Consider the following 9,694-nt stretch of genomic DNA (forward strand, 5'->3'; position numbering starts at 1 on the left):
AAACCCGGTTTGTAGCGTTGTAAGTCCGCAGACATACCGCTGAGCCACTGGGGGACATATAATTCTGAAATAAGGCCATATTACGAATTCTAATTAGATCAACTTATAAAATTGCCTAATCAATCAAAATATAATTATATAATAGTTGATGTTCTGATTAAGAGTACTTTGAACCTACTCAGAAAACATTGTCTAGGATATGTAGGCATTCGCGTAAGTAAATCAGAACAAGTCAGTTTAGTACCTTCTTAACTTTACGATACGTGAAACTTCTTTACAGGTAACACTTCCTTTCTCTAACTTTACAGTGATGGAAGTTTAGTACCTTCTTAACTTTACGATACGTGAAACTTCTTTACAGGTAGCACTTCCTTTCTCTAACTTTACAGTGATGGAAGTTTGAAAATGAATAGAATGGAAATATAGGAAATACTGCTCTGTGTACAGTTTTCAAACTATGTAGAAACTGGAATCACATTAAAAGACTTCCAACAGAGTGAGTAATGAGAGATTTATCACTTGTGTATATCTTAACAAGTAATATTTGATATTTTAAACATGAACAACACATGGAAGATTTGTTAATGGACGCCAATAATTTAGGAAAACTGATCATTGACATATCATATCTTCTAATCTTGAAGTTTCAAGTCCGCATATGGGAATGCTTATTGGATGCTTAGTTTGAATAAAATAATTTCATAATGAATACAATTTAGTGCATTAATAAACAATATAAATGACAATTCCGAAAACGTGAGGCGATTCAAATTTTGTAACATGATTTCTGTGATTAAATTCAAATATCAAAATCCTTCAGTCTATTAGATAATGTTAAAACACGAGTTCTTTAATACTTTATCTTGTTTTACTAGCAATAGTTTTAAGTTCAAACACCCAAACTAAATTGCTATTAAGCTTCAGTTGGCACAACAGAGTATAGGTTATAAATAGTGCACTTTGCTCTATTTAGTAAGATAAATGAACGGTAACACTACGTCAGATAAACAAAACTGTTTTTGATACTCAGAGCAATACCACAGACTAACGCTGAGTAATAGTTCTTTAGAGAGTCAGCTCAATTCACTTTCTGTCCTTTAAATTTTACCGCTAGTTTAGGTAAATTAAGTTGTCACATAATTATACATCACAGTTTATTTTTTAAAGAAGAGAATTTTATATGCTAATAATAAATTAACAATTATGTTACATCAATGCAAATAAAACGTTTTTTTACAGATATATATATATATATATATATAGAATAACGTTGTATAGCTGTAAAATAAATATTTCGTTCACATAAATGCAATTTAGTAACAGCTATGCAAATAATATTTCTTGTAGAGATAAGAATATGTCAATGTCAAAGTAACTAGTCATTTGTTCACATATTAAAATTAATAGAATTGGTTTACGCACATTTGACGTTTTATCGCATAATTTATTTAATCATATCACATATGCTTAGTTTTCAGAGACGTTTGGCATATTGGCGCCCTCTCATAAAATAAAACATATTATTTCACTTCAAGGTCACATATGCGGTCCTGTAGTTCAGCTTTGTATATCCAGTTAATTCATAAATAATTATCCAGATAGCTTATAAATTTTTAAACTCACTGATAATTTCATGCCCGGTGTCAACTTTGTATGAGAATTCTGAATTAGTAAACTATAAAGTCCCGTGTTGTGGTACCGTGTTCAAATCGGCTTAGAATCCGACACTAACAGAGGAAAGATAGCCGTTTAATATTCTGTAACACGTAAATCTCGAAATGATTCACATTTATTGGGTCAATACCTACAACATTAGTTGTTGTATGGGACTAAATATCTTTTACACATAAATCTTGAGATGAACCACATTAATTGGATAAAAACCTGCAACAGTTAACCTGAAGATAACCTATGAAGGCCAAAACGTTGTTCTCTGCTTTATTACTAAAAGTATTAATACTCAAACCAGCTCTCCTGGAATATATTTTTACTTCAAGCAGATTTCTCGTCATCACGGAAAACCTGCAACAGTTGGATTTCATTATTGTTGTGTAGGCCTTAATAACGTAAAATACACAAACACATCTTGAAACGATTCAGCTTGATTGGGACAACAGTTAAGTTTTATTATTCTTGTGTGGAGTCTAATCTTATTCAACGTAATATTATTATGATAATTGTATTCAAAATACACTTATTTATCCACATTATATAACTAAAATAGGTCGTTTGAAATAAAAGCCAACTCAATATAATCCTTACAGCCTGCTTCTATAATAGCATGTATAATAGAGTAAAAGAACGCGAAAATTACTGGGTATATCAATTGTGTGATATTTGTACAATATTATAATTTTATGTCTATATAAAATTCAGTGTTCAAGAAACTCAGTTATATTGAAAAAATATATAATACCCTTAAAACTAAAATAATGTGAAATTATAGTATCCAAACATACATATGTGTTTAGAACTAAAATAATCTGATATTGTACTTGATTTCCACACTACCAAAAAAGATATCAAAAGGGCAGAATTTATCATGGTCATGAAAATTGCACCTACTATGAAACTATGTGAAAATACGTAGTTTCAGTGCATTAACATGTGCTCCAACACTGGAAAAAAATGCTCTCCTTTTATGTTCTTTGTGTTCAATTACTCTATTTCTTAGTCATCTGTTCAGTACGTTGTTTCTGTATAATTATGTGACAATGATCCCTGCAGGTGGCGTTCATAGTCCATTGGCCGAAGTATAAACTATAGAAGCTTATTTTGATGTATTTAGGTCCAACTGTGTACACGCCTTGAAACCACTGGATTGTAGTACATACTAGAAAACTTAAAGCTTTTCGTGCAACTAGAACAACTGGAAATAGGATATAGTGATGGAATTATGAAGCGTTAATCTGGAGAGATTTCACAAGTCCTTCAGAAACTGTCAAATGAATGTCAGCACAGCTTCTTATTTGTTAAAAATCTCTCAAGACATTTGTGAAGGAAATACACGATTTTTTCCCTAATTATTAGGAAGAGGGTGTCAAACGTGCGACATACAAGTTCGAAATTGCTGAGAAAAAGAAGAGAAATATGTGATGAATACAAAGTGGATTATTTTTAATAGAAACTGAAAGAGTAATCAGTGACCAATAAGAAACAGATTTCTAGAGACCGGCTTAAGAGTGAAAAAAATATTTTTCAACCCTGCGGTTGGCAACACAGCAACGTACTGCACGTTTTAATGTTCGTTAAGACCGCTAGGTTAGGTAATATAGCAAATAAGCGCCTATATTTTCGGAACCGAATCAAAGTCCTGCGTAGCGGTGACAACAAATGATCGACGAGTTCTGGTCTGGTGTTGAAATAAACGATATATTCAGTAAAACATCATTAGATGTGGTGTTGAGTTGTAACGTAGGTAAGTATCATTATAAACAGGTTATTGACCTTAGCATGTTACTTGTTATTGAATTTAGAGTTTGGTATTTTATTGGAATAATGTACTTAGATGTAAGCCCATTTGGCGTGTATTTGCATAAGAATGATTTCTTGACGCAAGACAATAGCCATTATATATTTCCGGAACTGGCTCTTAAGCTAAGTGTTCGTGAATTAGACAACAATATGTGATGGTTTAAATACAATATCAAACACTTGGAACCTCTTTAGATGTTGGGATGTAATACATGACTGGCTAGATGACGTAGACAGCCATTAAGTACTGGAGAAAAACAAACCAACTTGATATCTTTTTGTTACACGATACTCTATCATACCTTAACCCTAACCAATTTCAGTTTGTTAGGCGTAGCTAACACACTGTTAACGACCGTGTTTAAGCACGATGGTACACAATGGGCTATCTGTGTTATGTTCTGTAAGACTTAAGAGTATAACTCCTACATTCAGGTTTGAATTAGACGAACTTTAAACATTTCCTTCAAATTTTCCCAAGTGGTTGGAAAAGCGGGAATAGTTTAAAATAATATATCTTGTTTTATTTATTAATCAACGCTTGTGCTGTTTTAAGCCTTACATTATGTCAACGCAGAAGGGAATTTTTACAGGAGTTATTCAACTTTTGCGCGGGTATTTAAAATAACTTTGTAAATCTTGAAAAACAAAACGGATAACTTTAATTTAATGCATTTAATTTCAGCCGAAATTAACTGATGTGGTATTTCGACCTTAGATGGAGGTAGATTGACTTTTATTAGTGTACAACTGTTTGTGTTTAGAAGTTAATTTCAGAATAGGTAACCTCAGCATCTAGCTAATAAAAACAGTGGCGTGTTAAGTGATGAATATAAATTATTGACGCTATGGAAATAAAAAAACGCATAGAGCAGAAAACAAAATAAATACGGATCGTTTATATTAATATTGACTGAGTGGCTATAATACATTGTAATTCATAATATTATTGTTGCAAAGGTACATAAAATAATATCTATTCTAATTTTCAAATGTTTAATTAATATCGTGTAACATTACAATATCTAAGCATGTTTTGTCATTTATTAAGAAAGTGTATGAATCTTGCTATTCGCTGATATACTAAGGGTTAGGGTTAATCGTACATTACAAGGATTATAAACTAAGTCTCATGTTTCCCCTGGGAGTAATTCCTCTAACGTTGATTGTGCTTGATAGGGCGACTATGAAAACACACTATTACACAATATGGCTCTTCCAATTGAAATAAGTTACTATGAAGTATAACGAGGTTTGATTTAAATCCAAATTACCTACAGACTTGAAAAAAAAACACTTATTGCAACTTTATGGTTGGCTTAGCATACCACGTTTAGCACGTTAAGGCACAAAAGTACATTGTAGCTACACTGAATGATGTGACAGCTGTATGTTCGAATGAAATTGAGGTGACTGAGCCATTTTAGTCATCTTTAATATCAAAATGTCAGTTGATTTCGATATGCGAAAGGAAAATTGTAATATTTTCGGTTTTTGGGCCTTACTCAGTTAACTTTAAACTCTTTTTAATTAGAACCAAAATATATACAATGTATTTTTTTTGTCGAATGGTTCTCGTAACCATGACTTTCTCTTTGGGGACTAAAATTGAGTAGGGAGGGTATGATTTTTTTGCGTGTAACGCTACCCTTTACGCTCAGCAGTGTGGGTTTTAAATTACAATGGTAACTTTGAAGAAGAACAGCTTTCTTCGGAATGTTCGTTAACTGTCTTATTATTTAAGAATCCTTCTATAGAAATAACGGTGATATTTTTATGGAGCCGTAAGACTATTCTGGTATTACCGTTCTCTCTAGTGGCTGTTACTCGCAGTGAATCAGACATACACGCCCGAAATACATCGTAAAGTTTTTGCAATGATTTGGCTCTGTATTAGCATATGCAAGTCGCTTTTTTTAAATCACAGTTTTAATTTTCGCTGCCTATCACTCAGTAGGGTGTTATATTATTCTACAGAGGTTGAATCTCACGATCTTCTAACATCATGGTATGTTCGCGCACTTCTGAGATTTCATTCCACGCTCAGATCTTTCGATCTGTTTTGTAACAGAACATTTTCAGTTTCCAGAAAGTTCTTTTTTTCCTTCTTCTGTCGTTGTTACTCTTAAACTTGCGATAAACACGTTTTGCTAAACGAGTATATAACTTACTAGATATGTGGGTATAATTCTATGGTGATGAACGTTCAGACCTATAGAAACCGAATGTAAAAATACTTTTGAACTCGCTGACAAAATGGTCCTATGCACTTTATCATGCACCATGTACTCTTATATATTCCACATAATAACGTGTTTTAGGGAGAAGAGAAAACTATAAGACTTGTGACAGGCTTTTACGTAATGTAGTCAAACTTCTTTAGGGCTGGTCTCAATTCATTTTGATAATGGAGTGAGTTAGCCACACACGCACTTGGGTTCTACTCGCGACATTACAGAGACAACCAATGTCGACAATTACTGGACGTGGCAGCCCGAAAATCCCTCATCCCCCCTCTCCCCCAACGCTCGCGCAAGAACGCGTTTCTAGTCTTCATCTTCGTAGGATCTCGTTCTACGGTCAACTCAGTAAGGCTGTCGATCTATTTTCTACAGTTTCGGTAGCAAGGGACGGCTGGAAAGCCCACCAAATCGGTCGGATTGAATAAGTGATACTCCACGGGCTTTACACTTGGCGGTGGCGGTAGATGAACTAGTTCTTGATTAAATGGTGATTTGCTGCTGAGATTTATGTGTTTCTGTGGCAAATACCGCGTATCGACGCCACTAAGCCGAGCATCGAACGATTTAGTCGGCTGAAAGGCTTCGAGAGCTAAGAACGTAATATGAGTGACGATAATGAAATAAAAGCGTTCACGATTTCTTACGTTCACAAATGAATCCGTACAAAACTATATTCTCTAACCCTTAAATTAACTGCTTATTTCTTTTACACCGTTCAGTATCGATGGTGGTGGTGGTGGGGGGAGGTCCACATACTGTGTCGTATTTTGAATAATTCGAATTTTCTCCTGTCGTAGAACTCAGTATAAGGAACTGACAAAACTCGTGGGTGTTTAAAACACATAAAGCAGTAATTAGTGGAACTGGTTACGATACTCAGGAATTTTTTTTTGTATCTTTTAAGGGGATCCTGAAATCAACAGTCAATGTTTGGTTTAATCATTTTAATATAAGGTTCAAGTCTCTCTTTTATCAAATTTGTGTTACTTATTAGTTACGTTTTGATAATAGCAGACTGAAACTATAACATATAAAGGTAAGTAAAGATATTCTCTTTATGAAGGATCTTCACTAAGTTAAAAACTACGTTATTTTATATTTTTAGTTTACATTTTTTTCTACCATTGGTTGTCCGCGTTTACCAGAAGCTGTGAATCTGTTTAATATTATAAACAGGTGTATATTTACTTTCTGTTTCTGTATCATACAAATTATACTTTTTTAAACCATAATACATTGTTGTTTAATTACTCTTTATAATGTGCCTCCACACAAACCGTTTGTGACTCTAAAATTTGAGACTCGATCCTTACCGACAGATGGCCTGTCGTACAGCTTTACGCTTAACAACGAACTACATCGTGGGACTGGAACAGTTGTAATCCTTATATCTGTGGTAAGGACTGGATCATAATTACGAATTGGGAGCCTTCCTTCTCTAGCTGAGCAGTAAGCTTGAGGGCTTACAACACTGCTGCAGCGGGCAAAACGCAGATGGCCCACTGCGTAACTTTGTATTTGAAGACAAGCAAGGAGACTAGCAGAAAATTATCTGTTTATCTAGCATTATTTATGTAGTTCTTTGAATATATATTTATTTGGCTCTTATGGATCATTTATTCTAAATTCGTAGCCTTGCATTTAGTTCGCTTGGACTCAGTTAACTGCCGGCATACATTAAGTTAAATTATTTTCCCAAGAATAATTTTATAGCCACATTTTGTTTTTCTAACGCGGCGTGCATGTTAGTTGATGTGTAATGCGTTAGTTTTCTGGTGGCGGGCCTTTTCAATGACAATTTAACATTTGTATATCGTTTGGTTTGATGATTTAAAATATTAAGAAATTAATTTCGGGTATTGGTGCAGATTTCTTTTTCAAAAAAGAGAATTCTCTAAAGTTACAAAACTTTAATTTCAAACCTGAGTTACTTGTTTTTAGGGTTGCAAGTGTCTAGAAAAATAAGCATCTAACTCCTTCCACCCAGTACTCGATGAGACAACAGTAACCTAAGAGTATATTTATTCATGATCAGGAACGTTTGTGTTGGGCCCGGCATGGCCAGGTGGTTAAAGCACTTGACTCGTAATTCGCGGGTTCGAATTCCCGTTACACCAGACATGCTCACCCTTTCAGTTTGTTTGTTTGTTTTGAATTTCGCACAAAGCTACTCGAGGGCTATCTGCGCTAGCCGTCCCTAATTTAGCAGTGTAAGACTAGAGGGAAGGCAGCTAGTCATCACCACCCACCGCCAACTCTTGTGCTACTCTTTTACCAACGAATAGTGGGATTGACCGTCACATTATAACGCCCAGACGGCTGAAAGGGCGAGCATGTTTGGTGCGACCGGGATTCGAACTCGCGACCCTCGGATTACGAGTCGAACGCCTTAACACACTTGTCCATGTCGGGCCCCACCCTTTCAGCCGTGGGATTCTTATAACGTGACGGTCAATCCCACTATTCGTTGGTAAATGATTATCCCACGAGTTGGCGGTGGGTAGGTGGGTGGGTGGTAATGACTAGCTGCCTTCCCTCTTGTCTTACACAGCTAAATTAGGGACGGCTAGCACAGATAGCCCTCGAGTAGCTTTGCGCGAAATTCAAAACAAACAAAGAATTTTTATTTTGTACTTCTGTAAACGTCATTTTTTAAGGAAACGGTGTGAGAAATAATGGATCTTTCAGAAATTATTTCTGTAATAAAAGTTTTAATGCTTTTTATAAAAATAAAACATAAACAGTAAACAATGTGTACCGGCACTCAGGCCCGACATGGTCAAGTGGTTAAGACGCTCGACTCGTAATTCGCGGGTTCTAATTCTCGTCACGCCAAACATGTTTGCCCTTTTAGTCGTTGGGGTGTTACAATGTTACGATCAATCCCACTATTCTTTAGGAAATGAGTATCCTACGAGATGGCGGTGGGTGGTGATGACTAGCTGCCTTCCCTCTAGTCTTACACTGCTAAATTAGGGACGACTAGCGCAGATAGCCCTCGTGTAGCTTTGCGCGAAATTCAGAAACAAACAAACCCGCACTCAATGACAACGACAATTTTGTTTCTTATCAACACTGGGTAAGAAAATATTAATAATAAATAAAATCTTTGTCGTGAATCACTATTTTTGTCTGATTAGAGTGTGAAAAAGTTGTTTCATTTTGAATTTCGCCCAAAACTACGTAGAGTTTTATCTGCACTATTCACCCTCAGTTTTACAGTGTAAGATGAGAGGGAAGGCAATTTGTCGTCACCAACCACCGCCAACTCTTGATCTACTCTTTTACCACCGAATAGTGGGAATGAACGTCACATTCTAACAGTGAACGGTCCGGGGAAACGTCATAAGGGCCGATCGTGGTTAGCAAGGATCTGCGGATCCAGTGTTTGCGTCCCAATAAAACTAAAAACAATTATACTCTATACTTTGCTATAAGGGCAACGTTCTAGTTTCACAAGACAGACAAACGTATATCACGTGTTTGTGTTGGATAGCACTGACCTTCTAACGTATCAGTTCAAAATAAGTGACGGCGAGCACAGATATCCATTAAGTAATGTTGCACATTATTTAGAAACACTACAATCCATCACGTAACAGATTTTCTTTAATATTTGAAGTCTAGCTTAGACATAGCTAATGTTGTGGGACATACATTCTGATCTTACCATGTTGTTGTGTTTTCTGTTACATAATACAATGATAAGTGTATTGTTAAGTGTAGTTCAGTGAAATGCTCGACTGATTTGGATTTTACTCAAAAATTAACCCAGAAATGCTCTTTGAAATTCGTACCACTGAAATTTGTAAATAAACACTGTTATTGTCTTACTATCATAATCCTTCAATGGGTCAGCTGTAAGTACACCACGGCATTACTCAGCTAAAATTCAGTGTTTGGTTCCTCATGGTGGGCACAGTGCAGATAGCCCAGTATGAGGTTTGCATTAAAACAAACAAATACGGAAACTACGA

This window comes from Tachypleus tridentatus, chromosome 13, assembly GCF_004210375.1.
Source record: "Tachypleus tridentatus isolate NWPU-2018 chromosome 13, ASM421037v1, whole genome shotgun sequence".
Taxonomy (NCBI): domain Eukaryota; kingdom Metazoa; phylum Arthropoda; class Merostomata; order Xiphosura; family Limulidae; genus Tachypleus; species Tachypleus tridentatus.